Here is an 18,247-nt window from a genome sequence, read left to right as displayed (position 1 = left end):
TTTGAATCCCTGACATTCACTGACTTTGTGTCCCAAAGCAGTCGATTTGACTTCTGAGACCTTACTTTCTACACCTGTATAATATGCCCCTACTGTGGATTTCTAGTTTTATTCCATTGTATATTTGAACTTATTTTGCTCCAACGTTGAAAGAGTGTGTATTCTTTTGTGTTTGTATGGACCGTTCCACAGATGACTATTAGCATTGTTTGCTCTGTGATGCTGTTTAACTGAGATATTTGCTTTTTTTTTATAGCAAGTCATGTCTGTTGGTCATAGAGGGGTATTAAAGTCACCCTTTTTGTACTGGTGTTCATCTGTGTTATATCAGATAGCATTTGTTATATGAAATTGAATGTACCCATATATTTGATACATATATTTAAAACTGTAATGTCTTCTTGATGGATTATTTCCTTAATCAGTATGAAATAACCTTTATTTTTATTTTGTTCAAATGTTAGAATAGCAATATTTCTTGCTTCAGAGTTCAATTTGCTCAGAATATCCTTTTCATTTTGAGTTTGCATCTTTGATGGTGAAGTGTCTTTCTTTGAGGTACCAAGTGGGGCTATTTTTATTTCAATCTGCATTTTTTATTGATGGATTTAGATTGTTTTTATTCAGTTATTACTGAAAGATATGTATTGATTTTTGTCATTTTGTTAGTTTTGTAGTGTTTAGTGTTTTCTGGTTCCTTTTGTGTTTAACAAGTTTTCTAGTATGGGTGATTTTTTTCCTGTACCTCTTGGCATGAGTTTGTTTTTCTCTTCAACTGAAGGATTCCTTCAGTGTGTCTGTACAGCTGGCTCAGTGTCATGAATCCTTTTACTCTCTTTTTGTTGTGGAAAGTGTGTCTTCTTCTTCAATTATGGCAAATGTTTTACTACATAAACACAAGAAGCATTTGTCCTTCAATGTTTGCAATACTTCATTAATGCCCTTCTGGCTTTACGTTTCTATTGAGAACCCTGCTGTTATTGTAATGGACCTATTTTTATATGTGATGTAGTGTTTCTCTCTTGTAATTTTCAATAGACTTGCTTTGTCCTGTATGTTCAGTGTTTTGGCTATAATGTGACATCAAGAGGTGCTTTTCTCTTCCCACTGGGTGTTCTAATGTGCATAGATGAGTATCTCCCTAAATTTAGCAACTTTTTGATATGATTTTATTGAAAGCGTTTTTTATGCCTTTAGCATGAAATTCTTATTTTTGATCTCTAGATTTGAATCCATGACTTGTAGATTTGATTTTTTTCCTGGTGTTTCATGGATCTTCAATATTCTGTTTATACTTTATTAATTCATCTCTGCCCTCAAACCGTATATTGTGCCCTACCCATAACTTATTATTTTAGTGAGGCTTTACCTGTTTGCCTTATTGAATTTTTCATTACAGTAAATTGGTTTTATTTTTCCCAGTACTTGTATTTCTTTATTGAATTCAACTTTCATGTATTATAATATACTATTTTGATTTATTTCATTCAACCATTTACGTTCTCTTGGAATTCATTTAGGAAGAGATTTTTGTCCTGCTTTATTTCTTTGAGCATACTTATAATAATTCTTTTGAATTCTTTGTCTGAAATTTCATTTAATTTAATGTCACTAGATGCCATTACTATAAGATTAATAATTTTTTTAAGAATCCTTGTTGATTTTTTTTTTTTATGTTTCTTCTGGGTTTGCATTGGGACTTGGAGATCTGGGGTTATGTCATTGGCTGGAATTCTTTTAAAATCACACCTATTCATTCATTCACTAGTTTATAGTGTTCAAGAGGGATTGTGTTATAATAGTGTTGATGTGTGTGATTTTTCTCTGCTAGACTGGTTTTGAATGCACTAGGCTTTGTCGCCAGTATTTCACCAAGAACAGAATACTACAAATATTGGCAGTATTCCTGTTAATGCCCATTATGAAAATAAAATAATAAGCTCAGCACTTGGGAGGCAGAGGCAGGTAAACCTCTGCATTCAAGGCCAGCCTGGTCTACAGAGCAAGTTCCAGGATAGCCAGGGCAGTTACATAGAGAAACCCTATTGCAAAAAAAGTAATAATAACAAAAACTAATACCTTAAACCTCAATCATATTAGGACATGAAGAAACACTGATGGTACTGTTTACATGCATGGAAGTGGTGGGGAGGAGCAGAGTGGTTAAAAACAAAACCTGGTGGTTGGTATTAGGTCAGTGGAGAAAAAGCAGAGGAGAGAAAAAGGAAATAATAACATTATGAACAATGATTCACTAATATTAAGGGGAAACATTAAGGACAAGGGCAGGGAGATGTTGCAGTTTTGGTTAAAGGGAAAATGAAAAGAGAAGGGTAAAGAAGGGCAATGAGATCACTTGAAAACTTCCAGCTCTCCTGGTACTAAAGTACAGAGACTCCATAAATCAGGTCAGCCTGGGGTTCCTTTTCCACCTATCAAAGAAAATGTAAAATGAAAAAATGGAGAAGTGACTATATATAGGTTAAGATCAGAACAGGACAGAGTTGACTTGCTAAGTTGATAATGCATATTAAATAGAAGAGGAATAATGTTAAGGGGAGAGAGATGGGTAGGTTATAGAATCTGGACACAGTGGGGCCTGCTTTCTGTGCTGGTTCCTGTCACAACTCTCTTAACATTTCTTCCAGGGAAAACCAAGACTGAAGGTCAGCATAAGTTTAAAATGGAAATGCCCATTATCTGTCTTGTTTCAATCATATTTATCTTCATGATAGATATAACTAAAGATGACTGATTACTTTATTGAATAAACATTCATTTGATCCCTTTGATTAAAGTTATAAATGTGATTATTGGACATCCTGTAGGCAGCTGTAAAAACTCCAGATTATAATAATGGACGAGTCTGACCAAGCATTTTCCTGTTTGACTCGGGGTGCAATGTGTGGACAAACCTCACTATGGAATAATTTCTCCATTTCAGGCACATACCTTTGAAGTTTTGACAAAACAAACAAAAAACAACCGTCCTGATAATATAAGGACCTATTATACGGTACTTGAGGGTTGACAATAATACTAATGCAGCAATTGATCCAAAGATCTGACCTTGTAATATTCAAGTACCATTTATAAGTCCCTGGAATTCTAGTATGGGAAGAATTTAGATCTTTAGAGTTCTCCATTGATTGCATTAATTTACTCTGTCATAAGTGTCCACCTATTTTTAAAACAATTATTTTTATTTAATGAAGTAGGACATCTCTTGACTCCAATGATTAGGTGAAATATTTTATAATTTATTGAACATTTTTGGTCATCATACACAAATGCTTTTCCTATTTTTCTTCTTTCATTTAATTGAAAATTGATTTTTTTATGCAGCATATTTTGATCACAGTCTTCCTCCTATCATCTCCATCTCCTCACTCAATCAACTCCAGGCTTCTTTCTTTCTCTTTTTAGGAAAAAACAGGCAAAATAAAAACAAACAAACAACAACAAAACAAAAAACTAAAAACTCCAAACCCAGATTAGAACAAAACAAACAAATAAACAAGCCCAAGAAGCACAGATCATTTTACCTTTGTGACATGATTTCTTAGAGTGCCCCATGCTGCCAGTACTTACAAAACCTAATCTCCTTGGAAGCCCCAGCCCCGCCCCCATTTCTCCTGTGTTCCCCCTTTTATCCCCTGCATTCCCTTTCTTTCACCTTGTTTCTTTTTCTTACTTTGGCTTAAAACACTTTTTCCATACACAATATAAAATTTGTGATTCTTTTCTTTTGAGATAGGGTCTCATGTGGCTCTCTCTGGCTATCATCAAATTTACATAGCAGAGGGTGACCTTGAATTTATGATCCTCTTGCCTCCTGCATCCAAGTGCAGGGATTAGAGGCTGCACTACTATGTCCAGCTTCTTTCTTTTAAAGGACTTGTGTTGATAACTGGGCATCTGGGGATCTGGGGATCTCCTAGGACTCCAAGTGTCATTTGGTACTCTCACTCTTCTGTTTTATCTATGGTCCAGCCTGGTGTACATGTGAATACTTGTGAACTCAGCAAGAGCTACAAGTAGGAGCAAGCTCTGTTCAGCCTTGGGGCAGGGAGCTAGACTTCTGTGAAGAAGGGGCGCTTCAGAGTTAACAGGTGAAGAGGCAGGAAGGAGAGAAGGCCGCTCCCCGACTGTGACTGTGGCATGTTGGTCACATAAATAATAGCCCCCAGCTAAAATCTGCTTGAGATGAAAGTTAAAAGGTACCTTATTTCAAATTCTTTCAAACCTTCCCTGCTTTTCCAAAGTTTCCATTGAAAATACAAGAAACAGAAAATAAATATAAATAAATGAATATATGTAAAATGTTATATATACAACATATATTATATATTATATATACAACATTATATATACAACATACATACAGATGGAGACAAATATGTGTTACTGATAACTTCATAACTATTTGCTCATGTATGAATCATTTGTCATTAATGTCTCTGAGAGATACAATTTTTATTTTATTTTATTTTCTGTCTGTTCTAAGGGTGTTTTATAAATTTCTCATAAAACATAGATTCTTTTTTAAAACTATGGGTGTGTCACAGTGTATGTATGGGCACCACATGCATGTAGAGCCCTTGGGAAGAAGGGTATCAGTTCCCCTGAAACTGGAGTTACAGGTGGTTGTGAGCCACACAGTGTGGCTGCTGGAACTGGAACCCTCACCTGTACTGTAGGAGAGTCTAGTGCTCTTAATTGCTGAGACATTTCTCCAGCCTAAACATAGATTCTTTCGAAATACAAATGAAAGTTTTCAAAATTTAAGGAAACTGAGTGGAGGCCTATGAAAGGAAACACCGGAGTGATCATTATTTGTGAGACATTAATTTTGTTTGCGATCTTCTCTCATACTTTTCAAAGAAGAGACCTAAGGATGTGGAGCCCTGAGCAGTCGCCAGAGTATCACTTTGCAAACCCCATATAAGACAGCGCTTGAATCCTTGGGGGCCTTGTATGATCCAGCAGGGTAGGGCTAAACATGGCCTCAGCTCAGGGATTCCCAGTGTTAAGGTCTTAGAGAAGGCAATGACTAAGCAAATGGTTTGACTTTGCTTACCCTGGATTTCTGAAGTATTTGTACACAGAAAACCTTAACAATGCCTGTAAACACCCAGTGTTCAAGGAGGGTGGTTCAGAATCATTGTTCAGTTCAAAATCTCACCAGACAGCATCAGTGGCTCAGTCTCTGTAGCTGACACTGCCATCCTACTCTACAAAGTCAAAACCATCAACAGTACATGGCATTCCATATGGAGTCTAACGACAGGCCTAAGCTATCTAAGACAGAATGTGATGCTGACTTTGGGAAGTTCCACCTTCAGTTAGAACAATGTCAGGATGCTTTCCACACACTTCTTGAGGATATGGTCTTTTTCCCTTCTCACTCTTTTCTTGGTGCCTGTCTGTGACTAGTTACCTTTGAGGTCAGTCAACCCCCACATGCTGAAGAGGGTATTTTGGAGAGCTTCCCATCCAGTTCCTATGAGCTGCTCTTGTTCCTCAACAGCAGCGAGAACAAACCCTCCCCACCTGGATCTAGACAACTAGCAAAAGCACAGAGCCCCAAGATCAAGGTCCTTCCCCCTGTGGCAAAGTGGCTTGGCCATCCATCCTTCCCTACCTCTCCCATCCTCTTCCATTCCCTGCTGAGGACTAAGGCTCTGTTTCCAACCTTCTATTCTTCCTGGGGTCTGGGCGGAGACCCACTACATTTCCTGCATATACTTCCACACAGCAGTGATGCCCCTATACTCTCTGGTTCCTGGATATTTTTTTTTCTGGCCCAGCACAATTATGCACCCATTTAGAAGGAAGCCCTACTAGACTAAAGTCCTGTATTCCTGCTTCTGGAGTGGCACTTTGGTCCTGCTACCCAAGTGCCGGGTGAACGGAAGCGGCTTCAGCTGCTCTCCCTACTTGGTTTCCTGTCAACTCTCAAGAATCAGGGAGGACAAGCAGATGTAGACATCACTGGGGAACGACCACACTTACCCACAGTGCTGTCGACAGTGAGGTCCTTTGTGGGAGTGGAGGGGAATGAATGACTTTTAAACCTTCTTCACTTTTCTTTTCCTTCCTGATGCTCCTTTTCAAATGGGAAGCATCTTGGGTGGGCAGTACTCTCCTTGCCCTACAAACATTGAGGGGTTATCAGGGCTTGTCCTAGGAAAGCCAACAGAACACTCTCTCTCTCTCTCTCTCTCTCTCTCTCTCTCTCTCTCTCTCTCTCTCTCTCTCTCTCTCTCTCATTGAATACAGAATTTCCTAGGTACATTGTGAACTATGCTTACAATTATTTCTTCTGCTGTGATATTAGCTTTTCTCAGGGTCTTCATGGGGCTGGGTTGACTCAGAAGGTGGGAGAGACCTTTGGATCTGTTTCCTCATTGGGTATTCCTGAAAACTTTCTCATTTATGTCCATTCCACTTTCTAGGATGTTTTCATTGCTCATTGTGTCTTTGGTCATGTGACTTGCTCATCATTAGAGAAGTTTCTCACAAACTATGACCAGAAAGAAATGACTTCTACAGGATTTGCCTCCTTCCTCCTCAGTCCTCAGCATGACAGGCTGGATCCCAGATGATGTTTTCGGCATTCTGTGTTTTTTTTCCTTCCTATTTCTTTCTTTCTTGCAATCTCTGGAAGAACAGTTATCAGTGAAGTGCATTATATTAGTAAAATTGACACACCTAGAACCTAGAGCCAAACCTAAGAAACACAGTTTCCTTCAGAGAAGATTCTCCTGACTCTTTAGGCAATTTGCCTTAAAAGACAAAGCAAAACAAAAGTCCACTATTTTCTTCAAACACATGTGTGAGTTCAGTAGAAGTAAAAACGGGTAGTAGAAACAGCCTAAGGATGAACTTTAAAAACACTACAATAAAACCAACCCTTTTTCTAAGTTCAGGAATGAATCAGGATGTGGTAAATAGCTTGAAACTTAAGACTGAGAAAGGGAGATTGTGAGTTCAAGGCCAGTCTGGAACACTTCCTCACCACCAAAATCAAGCCAGCAATGACTTGGTGGTAGCTTATGTCTAAATCACAACAGTGTTTCACAAGAGGCCCAAAGGCATGGGATCAACACCAAGAAGTCAAAATGGCTTAACATTTTAAGTGGCTTGTAATACCTGCTTTAGTAGCTAAGACGATGGGGCTTCTTTTAGAGCAAACAGTGCTTTGTGTCCAGCTGACACACATGTGTACCCATTATCCCACCCACAGATAAATTCTGAAAGATTTACTCTGTTGTGGGGACTGAGTGAGCCTCAGGCTGCAGGGCTTCCCTGAGACATAGTTTCACAAATCTAAAGGGAACACAGCCGTGAGAGTCTGCCATGATAGCCTCCACTGAGCAACCAAAGAGTGGACTGCCCTAGTGAATGAAACCATCATTTAAAGGACAGGGTACCTGAAAAATAATTTATATTTGCTAATGGTGGTAGCCTCCTTTCCCCCTTCCTTTTCTTCCCTTCCCCTTTCCTTCCTCCTCTTCCTCCTCTTCACCTCTTATCTTCTCTCCTTTCCCCTCCTCTTCCTCCTCCTTTTCTTTCTCCTACTCTCCCCCTTCTCCCCCTCCTTTACTCCTTCTTTCTCTTTCTTCTTTCTCTTTGTCTACTCATGTTGCACTTAGATTACTATGAAAACAAATGTGCACGTCCACTGACTGACCAGCTGGTGCTGAGGAAAACAGGCTGAAAGATTGAAGGGGCAGAGGGATCAGACCCAGAATTTAATAATTTGTAGTAAGTCTTACTGTTTGCAAGTATAAATCCTTCAACTTTGTTCTTTTTAAAATTAAAACCTATTGTCTGCTTCTCCGCATTTCTTGATGAATTTTAAAATTACTGTTAGTTCCCACCAAATGATCTGTAAGAACTTTACTTGGTATTACAATGAATCTAGAGACAAGTTTAGGGTGGTTTCTTATGTCTAGTTTTGGTTGTGAGCCTAGCCTTTAACGGCTGAGCCATCTCTCCAGCCCGATTTCCTGTTTCCAAAATGGCAGATTTCTATAAACATAGATTATCACCCCACTTATTTAGACTATTCGAAATTCTTTTAGTAAGACATTATACTTTTCCTATAGATGTAGGACTTAATATTTTATATTTAAAATGTTTTATTAATTCTTTGAGAATTCCTTGCAATTTATTTTTATCATAAATTATTCTTTTGTGTGTATGTGCATGGGCAAGTCATAACACACATGTGGAGTGAGAGGACAATTGGAGAGAATTATTTCTGTCTTTTCACCTGATAACTCCATGGGATAAAACTCTTCCTTTTCCTCCTTTTTCTTCTTCCTCCTCCTCTTCTTCCTCAGTTAGACTTGGTAGCAACCATCTTCAGTGGGTGAACCATCTTGCTGGTCCTTTTTTGGGACTTTTAAATCTTTTGTAAGAATCTTTCTCACATATTTTTCTTACATTCATGTCTGGTAGATGGTCTGATTTACTAATTATTTGAATTAGTGAAGACTTTGCATATAATCTATTACTACCATCATTATGATTAACATAATCTTGCTAGTGTTTAGACACAGGGCCTTTTGCATGCTACACAAGCACTGTACCACTCAGCTGCATCCTAAGATACAGTCTTGAAGACGTGATAATAGGCACACTCAGTTTTAAGTTAGATCAGCAGGAAAGCTTTCCATGTTTCAGTATTGTTTGTGATGTTTGCTGTAGCATTTTGTTGTCAAACATTCAACATCAAATTTAGGAAGTTCACTTTGATTCGTTTTTTGCATTATAGTCACTAGCAGATGCTTCTCACTTTATTGTACAGATCACATGATGCTTCTTTTCTAGTCCCTATAAAATAGTGAATTACAATTATTTTTTCATTTTTAGCTAACTATGTTTCCTTTTGCTCTATGTTTCCTATGTGCTTGGCTTTAATTTATTAGACATCTGTTTTTTTTTTTTTTTTTGTGTGTGTGTGTGTGTATGTGTGTCTGTTCACAAGAAAGATTGGTCTGTCAAGTCCATAGTTTCCTTGCTTGGTTATTTCCTTGTCACAGTTCCCTGGGAGGTTCTTATGACTTTCTTGTGGTAAAAGGTGTAGATGAATCCACTGGTAAAGTGATAGGGAATGTAGTTTTCTTTAGTAAAATAAGCTGTGATCATGGATTTAACTTACTTAATAGGTACAGAATTACTATTTTATTTTTCCTATGTCAGTTTTGATAAATTAAGTTTTTAGTAGGACTTTCCATTATTGCCTTTGGTTTTTCAATATGTTTACAGAGAAGTATTTAGGATAGCCTTTTGAATGTCTGCATACTCTGCAGCTAGATTCTCTTTTCATTGTTGATATTGTTTATTTGTGCCTTTCCTACGTTGTCTTCAGTCAAAGACAGCTTTTGACTTGGATAATTATTTCTGTTGCTGGCCTCCTTGTCTGCTCAAGTTTTATGCTCAGGCTTGCTTTTAGTTCCTTTGTGTTCACTTGCCCCCTTTCTTGAGACAGATATAATGTCATTCACTGTGCGAGGTTCTCCTGTCCTAATATTCTCATTAGGTTATGTATATCCTTCTGAATGAAGTATTACCTGCATGTCACATATTTTGATATGCTATATTTCCATTTTTCACTTATTAAAATTAATTTCAGATAATAGGTTTTACCATGAATTTGTTAGAAATATATTCCTGAATCTCAAAACATTAGAATATTTCTAGTCATTTTATTTTGCTGTTATTTAAAACTTCATTTGGGTTTTGGCAAAATGTATCACAATGTACAGTCTAATGTGAGGTTGATCTTTCTGAAACATCATTTTTCTCATGCTACCTTGCTTCCCCTTGAAGAAAATGTCCATAGGTTCCCTAATATTGATAAAGAAAGCTGAATTACAGTAGCTTGGCATGTTGAGCCCACTGTGATCTGATTCCTGACCAAGTTTTCTCTCTTGGTGTGTTCCTGAGTTCCAGGCCCCCATGGAATTCCCTAAACAAATAGCCTTTTCCAGGCTGCTCTCCCAGGCTGGAGTCTGCCATTTTTCCATCCCATCTTGTGCCCCTGGTTGGCCTCTTGTGAACCACCTAGGACCTGCAGGGCAGCTCTGACTGTGCCCTTCTCTGGGGAAGCTGTTGCTGCATGGAGACTCCTCTTCTTGGTTCATCATATCTTTGCCATCATGTTTACAGGACCGCCTTGATGTGGTTCATGCTTGGAAGGAGATCTATTTCCCCACTCTATTGCTGGATCCCATCACTATGTCTGCACAGAGAAGGCATTCTGAATCATGCTAAATATTGAATGAGTGTTTCAAATACACCTATCCTAATCAGTTGCCAATGACTGTAGAAACAAACAAATCACTAGAAAAGTAATGTCTATGTATTATCATCAGATTGACTTTAAAGTATAAGCCTTGAAGTTGCTGTGGGATACCCTTTTAAGAGGAGTTGTTTTATTTTCCATAACATTTAGGTAAGTGGCAGAGAACAGAGAACATTCCTTCTCCATGTAGAGAGGGCAGGGTGTGAGATGCAGATACATGGAGGTGATGGTCTGGAGTAGAGTGGTTTTATTCAAATGAGAACAAAGGGCTCATGATTTATTAGTGCATGTAGGGGAAGTGCTGGAAGAATTCAAGTTGCCTTACATATTCTGTAAAGCTAAACCAAACAAGTTTCAGACAGTAGATTCTATGAACCATAAGAGGCATTTTAAGAGCTATTTATCCAATTTATCCACCCTTGAGGGGAATAACCTTGGGCAGAAGACAGATATGAGAGTATTGTATTTTTGCTTACATTTACTGATTCTCTCTCTCTCTGTGTCTCTCTCTCTCCGTGTGTGTGTGTGTGTGTGTGTGTGTGTGTGTGTGTGTGTGTGTGTGTGTGGTGGTGGTGGTGGTGTTCCTGGGGGATGAATAAACTAGGATGTTCATGCTAGACAAACACTCTACCATTGAGCCATATCCCCAGCCCATGAGAATATCATACTATAAGGGAATTAAGCTTAACAAAGATACCTGCTCTCCAGGCAGTGATGTTGGGAGTTTCAGTGGGCTTATCCGGGAGTAGAACCATGCCTAATCCCTCCCCAAGCAGGTTGTCTTCAAGTTGTTGAATAAGTTACTTCCTGGTAAATCTCCTGGACAAGTCTTAGAACTTGTCTTTGGGGTAGTGGGGAGGGGAGGAAGACTTTCTCTATTTTACCTCAACTACTTTTTGAATTCTGACATACAGCATTCAGGGTTTCCTTCAGTTCACCTCTTCCTGTGTCTTTCTGCATTGCCCATACTGGCTCAGTCCAGGGGACTCGGGTCCTGTAATTTGCGCTGGACTTGGATATGTAGAGAGCCAAGCTGATGCTGCCAGTTATCAAATGCTTTGCAAGAAAGCAGCTCAGAGCCCGCCGAGGGTTTCTGAAGAAATGGGCAATCCATGTGAAGATGCAGTGGCTCATCCTCAGTGACTCGATGCCCAACCTCACAGAGGCATTGTGCCAAGGCTTGAAAACCCAAACTCTTCCTAAAATGGTGTTACACGTTTATCCTGGAACTCTTACTGGCAGCCACAGTGACAGAAATGGATGGAGTGCTGGAAACTATGAACACTGACAGACTATTTTTATTGTTGTATATTTCCTTTGCCCTCCTTTTCTCTTTCCCTCCCTCCAATCTTCCCTTCCCCTGTTTCTCCCTCCCTTCCTTCTTTTCTTACTTCATGAACTTATTTTGGGTACTCATAAAGTGAATTCCTATTAAACACCTAGGCCAGAAGTTTTTTTCCCTTTTTTTGCACAAAATATTTTTAATCCTTAGGGATTATATAAGAAGAAAAATGAGCAATGAAAAAAATTGTACAACTTTTTCATCACTTCAAAATATGCCTCTTATCAGCTTACAATCAGTACCTACTCCATCCTTTAGCTATTTCCTGTCTCCAAGATTTTGCTTTTATAAATCTTTCAATATAATTTAAGTTGTATACATATAGTTTTGCATCTCAAATTTTTTTTTATTTAACATAATATGTTGTTTTACTTATATTGGTTTTTTGTTCCTATTTATTCTTCTTAATGGAACAGTTTTTCATATACAGATATTCAGTTCTGCAGAAAGGGATGCCACCATAAAGGACAGGTAAACATGATTGTCATGCTGATTTGGCACAGGGCAATAGTTTTTGTTTTGTTTTTCTTTTCTTTCTTTTTTTTCCTGGCTCACTTTGAATTTCTCTTTTTTAAAATTAAATTATATTCATACAATGTATTTTGATTGTTTTTGTCTACTCCTCTATTTCCAGACCTCTCCCCATCTAGCTTTGTTCTTTCTCTTTAAAACACCAAAATCAAAACAAAAAATTATTTTAAAAAGTCAAAAAAGTAGCAAAAGCTCTCTTTCTCTCTCTTTCTCTCTCTCTCTCTCTCTGACACACACACACACACACACACACACACACACACACACACACACTTCATTTTGTAATGACTGACTATTCCTGGGGAAGGGGCATGGCCTGAAGTGTGGTTAATATACCCAATGAGATTCCATTGTAGGAAACTGATTTTTTCCCATTGCACCATGTATTATTTACAAATAGCTTTACGGTTAGGGGGTAGGACCCTGTGTCCACTTCTTCCTCTTACTGCTGGGATCTCATCTGGCTTGAACCTGTAGAGACCTTGTGCATGTTGCTATAATTTCTGTGAGTTCATATGTGCATGAGTCCTGATGTGTCCAGAGGACATTATTTCCTGGGAGTTGTCTATCACCTCTAACAATCTTTCTCCTTCCTTTTCTGCATAGATCCTCAAGCCTTGAGGGGAAGGGGTTGATAAAGACATCTCATTTAGGAGTGAGTGCTCCAAAGTCTCTGTCTCTGTGTACATTGTCAAGTTGTGGGTTTTTGTGTTAATTCCAATCTACTGCTAAAGAAAGCAAGGGTTGAGTGATACACTGATCTATGGGTATAACAATATGTCATTAGGAGTAATTTTCTTGCTTTGTTCCTTTAGCTGAATAATAGTAGTAGGTTTTTCCCCAGGGCCTCTGACCTGTTTGCTCTTAGGTCCTTGGCAACTTTAATGGTGTCAGATATGGATTCTGTCTCATAGAGTGGGCCTTAAATCCAGTCAAAAAGTGGTTGGTTACTCCTATAATATTTGTGCCACTATTGCACCAGTATATCTTGCAGGAGAGTTGCTATTATAGGTCTCAGGATTTGTAGATTTGTGATATTGATGATTACCTTTCACCCCGTATGGTGTGCAGAGTACCCCTTTCAGCACCATAAATGCTAGTTAGTAGGGGTGAAGCTTCTAGTTGGGCATCAGCTCAACTTCTTTGTGTTAAATGACACAGTAAATGTCTTCATTAATAGGGCCTCACCATCAGGTTGTGAAGAAAAGCCAATAGCCTTAGCAGTGGTATTGGGGAAGGGAATTGCATGGTCCATAAGTCAACCATATGTCACTTATTCCTGGCACTGGAGTTTTACTTGGTAGCATTAGATGTTTAGTTAGGGCATTATCTCCCGCATTATATTATGACTTCATTTAAATTCATATCTGTGGAAGATTATATGTACACATATACATACATACATATTTATATATATGGAAGCTGTGGTGGTTAGCTAGAAAATGGCTTCCAAAGAGAGTGGCACTATTAGGATGTGTGGCCTTGTTGGAGGAAGTGTGTTGCTGTGGAGGCGGGCTTTGAGGTCTCTTGTATGCTGAAGCCACACCTAATGAGACAGTTCATTTCCTGTGGCCTGCAAGCTATAGAATTCTCAGTTCCTTCTCCAGTACCATGCCAGCTGCCATGTCCCACCATGATAATAATAGACTAAACCTCTGAAACTGTAAGCCATCCCAATGAAATGTTTTTCCTTTATAAGAGTTGCCGTGGTCATTGTGTCTCTTCACAGCAGTAGAAACCCTGACTAAGACAGAAGTTTCTACAGCAGTCTGTTCCATATGGTTTTTTGAAAAGCCTTTCTGTCATCTGTCCCTCCCTCCTTTGCCTTTCTCTCCCATTCTCCCACCCACCTCCTCGTACCCCCTGTTCTAGTTGTTCCTTTACCTCAATAACACTGCACTCTACTTCCTCTTCCTTGGGACACCCTCTACTCCTCACTGATCCTTTACTATGGACCTAAGTGTGGTGGTTATTTAGATTTTAACACACATATTAAAAGCTTACAAGTCAACATCCACATGTAAGAGAAAACACACAATATTTGTCATTTTGAGTCTGAGTTATCTCACTTAGGATGATTTTTTTTCTAGCTTATCCATTTACCTACAGTTCCATTTCCTTTCCTTTTCTTTCTTCTTATCTTTCTTCTCTCTCTCTCTCTCTCTCTCTCTCTCTCTCTCTCTCTCTCTCTCATTTTCTAGACAGGGTTTCCCTGTGTAGTCCTGGAACTTGTTCTGTAGATCAGGCTGTCCTTGAACTCAGAAATCCACCTGCCTCTGCCTCTTGAATGCTGGGATTAAAGGTGTGCACCACCACTGCCCAGCTGATTTCATTTTCTTAACAGCAGAACAATGTTTCACTGTATAAATATGACATATTTTTATTACCCATTCCCCAGTAGATGGACTGGATATCCATCTTCCTGAACATATAGGCTTCCACTTAAAATGGGACCTGGACCTTAGCTTCTTTGTAAAATGAGTTTACATGGGAAAAATATCCAGATACACTTCACTAGGGAAGCATAGGATGCTATCTCAGGCTTCTTGCCCAAGTTAATTGTCTCTAAGTTTAGCAGAAATATTTTAAAATGGGGCTATGAAAGATTCCAGCTACTTTGGAGACAGCCAATGATGAAATAGATTCAGATCTGGAGGAAACTTGCAATATGGGGGACAGGGGAGGGTCTTTACTCTAAGCAACTTTATCAGTTTTTGAGTGTAGTGGGTACTAGTTTAGTGGCTGAGCAGCTACTTTGAAGATTTTCTCCCTAAGAAAGAATAGCTATTAGCATTCAGGCATCTGTACTGGCCTGCCCTTAGGGTCCTGACAGGATACATCCTCAGCTGCAGCCACTAAGAACACCCACTGTGTGCATTTGCTACATTCCCTAATAAAAGGCGGGCCCTACCTGGCTCTCATTTCTTTCTCTTCCTTCACTCTGGTCCCCAGGGACCAGGTCTCTGCCCCTTCACTCCCCTCACCAAATTAAACCTCCCATGTGGGTCCTGTTGTATGGTATAACTCCTTTCTGCCATTTTAAAAATACAACAGCTTCATCGATTGGTGGCACACTTCAAGTGAGAAGGATAAAGAGCTAGAGCAGCGGTTCTCACCTTATGGGTTGAGACCCCTTTGGGTTGATCAAGCCTTTCACATAGGTCACCTAAGTCCATTGGAGGTATCAGATTTTTACATTATGATTCATAACAGTAGCAGAATTACACTTATGAAGTAGCAACAAAAATAATTTTATGATTGGGGGCAGTAACCACAACATGAGGAGCTGTGCTAACGGGGGTCTCACACAGCATTAGGAGGGTCGGGGACCACTGAGCTAGAGGCAGGTGGGCTGAGGGGACATGGGTCAGCAGTGCCTATACACCCTGCTGCTGCTCAACACCATTGAGAGTCAGGTTCCCTGAAGCTCCGGTGTCTCTCCATCCTGGGTGTTGGGTCAAATGGGAGCTGGTTAGAAAGCGGCTAACCCTTTCTTTAAACAAAAACAAAACCTTATTGTCTCTCTGTCGTCCTGCTTTGTTCCTTTAAATTTCCTTTTCTCTCAACATGCTCACTTTTATTGCATCAATTCCACTCCATAAATCTATGCTTTTCCGAACTTTGATGAGTGCCTCGCAGATGTTCCTTTGGTGAATTTTCTTGATTCTGGCAGCGAGCGCCTTCTCTGCTTTCTGTGTGCTATTGATTCCTCATCTCCATTGCTGACTCTTCCTCAGATAATCTTGTACTGTTCGTCATCCTTAAATCAAGGGAGGTGAATGTCACCTGGGTGATTTTTTTTTTTAACTGGCAGGTTCTGCCAGGTTTCCTGGGTTGTCTGCCAGGATGCTGGTCGAATCTTGAGTCTAGCTCAGAAGCTAGAAAACTAGGGAAGATGTAAATGTTTGTACCTTTTCATGTTCTAGAAGTGCTCTGTGTGTGAATTCTTCTCTGGGTTTGCTGAAGTTTTGGGTCCCCTGCATTGCTGACTTCCTGCTGTGTATGAGTTCTTCTCTGGGTTTGCTGAAGTTCTGGGTCCCCTGTATTGTTGACTTCCTGCTGACTGGGGCAGGGAGCTTGGGGTTCTGAGTGGTGCTTTTTCTCTCAGGTGAAGTGTGACCTCAGCTGGGGTCTGCTGCTTCCCAGGGCCTGGCAAGCAGAGTTCCTCACCACTTGATTCTCTTGATACTGTGCCTTCCTGGAAGGAAGAGTGGTTAAAAATAGTGGGATAAGGCACTCCTAGTCATTTCAGTTGTCTTGATTAGAAGGTGTTAGCCACAAGGGCTACATAGGCGGTGTTTACGGATGGGAGCTTGTTGCAGTAAAGGTGTTGCTCAGTTTCCTGTTCAGTTGTCCATGTGTTTGGAGCTTCCGTCTCATTGGTCACTCCTTCAGAAGTCATCTGTTGGGTAAAGTTGATACTCAAAGCCAGGCCCCTCATCCACAAGCCATTTAACCAGAGACAGTGAGCACACTGTGCTTGTAGAGTACTTTCTAGGGTGTGCCTTAAAGCCGCTTGTGTCTCTTTTCTGGGAAGCATATGAATTGCCACATTTTACACTTGTCCACACATAAGTACAGCAGTTCTACACAAGCACATGGTTGTCTTTTTAATAATACCACTTTGTTCTCAAAAAAGTTGATGCCACTGTTAAATTGCATTCTGGTGTGTGACAGGGTAGAAGTCCATGGCCAGCTTGAATTTTTGCTACTTTTAAAACAATACGTTTTATTTTCTCAAACATTTCCCAGATTTTTTTCCTTATTCTTTGGAATAAAAAATTATAATGGTGTATGTTGGATTTTTTTCTTTTCACTTTTTTGTCTGATTTTTTAATATCTGTCCTCACTTGCTTATCTGGGTTTTCTTTAGCCTATAAACATTTTTATTTTGATTCAAGCTGTTTTTATTTATCCCCTGGAAGCTGTTACAGGAAGGTGGTACCTTATGGTTTTTCTAGTCACAGTTCCCCTCATTTTTCCCCCATTTTGTCCTTTGCTCTTAGGTTTTAGGATTAAGATGTGTCCTAACCAAACATTCATGCTAAATTTTTGGTAGAATCTTTAATTTCCAAGATAAGGCAAAACGTTTTTAAAGTTTGAATTTTTTTTCTCAATTTGCTTTTCCAACCGAGAGTCCAGTTTAACGGTATCTGAGCTCCTGGGAGATAGTCAGAGTTGGAAGCAGGCTTAGCTGAGAATGTATTCTGGTAAAGAATGTCTGGTCTTAGTCAAGAGCAGCCAGGCTCCCTGACGCAATGTCTCTGTTCCTTGGCAGACAGGCTGTCCCCTGAGTGTGAATGACTGGCAGCACCTCCCATGCCCACATCTTGTTTTGTGCGGACCATCCAGACCCACAGAGACCTCCAGAGTCCTCTCTGTATGTTGGATGTTACCAGTACAGTAGAGACTACCCTCAATTAACTCTTCTCTGTATTCTATGATATTGAAATTTTTACATACTTGATACTTGGATAACCAATACTTTTGCCCACTTTTCAAGGTTAATTTAGGAATTTTTTTCTTAATTTTGAGTCGTTTTTATAAACATCAGAAGAGTAGCATACAGCTTGTCAAGTACTGAGGTTTTGGGGTAGCCAAATGTCCTAAGGCTCCAGATTCAAGAGCAAACTTGGTCAAGTAGTCCACCTATTCTCTCTTGCTAATGCAAGCTTCTAGGTACTTTGAAATCAGGAAGGTGAGGCAGATTGCATAAAGCCATATACAATGGAGATGTGACAATGATCTTAAGTGTTCTGCCAAGGCGTTTCTTGTCTGGGTATCTGTGAGGATCCAAATCTTTGATTAACAATAATGACAGTAATTATATCAATAGCATCTTACAGAATTACCCCAAGTTCCAGTCTATTATCACTGGCGTTTGACCTTTTATCAACTTCCAAACTTCGTTGCATTGCGCTTTATTTTATAATCATCAGGGAAGCCACCTAGCTTACCCGATGTGCATAGAGGATACTTTGTGAGGCAAAAGTCAAATCCACATTTGACTTCCAGGTCTGTACTGTTTTCTACTAGTACTGTTGGCTACCAAACAT

At 39.5% G+C, this 18,247-nt stretch overlaps 1 protein-coding gene across 3 annotated transcripts in view; it reads left to right on the top strand.

Moving 5' to 3' along the window:
• The window catches only part of Pde1c (phosphodiesterase 1C), a 375,343-nt gene that overhangs the window by 243,708 nt on the left and 113,388 nt on the right, over nucleotides 1–18,247 (top strand). The gene's annotated exons all lie outside the window — the stretch shown is intronic.

This window comes from Peromyscus eremicus, chromosome 3 (genome assembly GCF_949786415.1).
Source record: "Peromyscus eremicus chromosome 3, PerEre_H2_v1, whole genome shotgun sequence".
In the NCBI taxonomy this organism is placed as follows: domain Eukaryota; kingdom Metazoa; phylum Chordata; class Mammalia; order Rodentia; family Cricetidae; genus Peromyscus; species Peromyscus eremicus.
The sequence above is the reverse complement of the archived record's forward strand: the minus strand, read 5'-3'. Positions and strand labels throughout refer to the sequence as shown.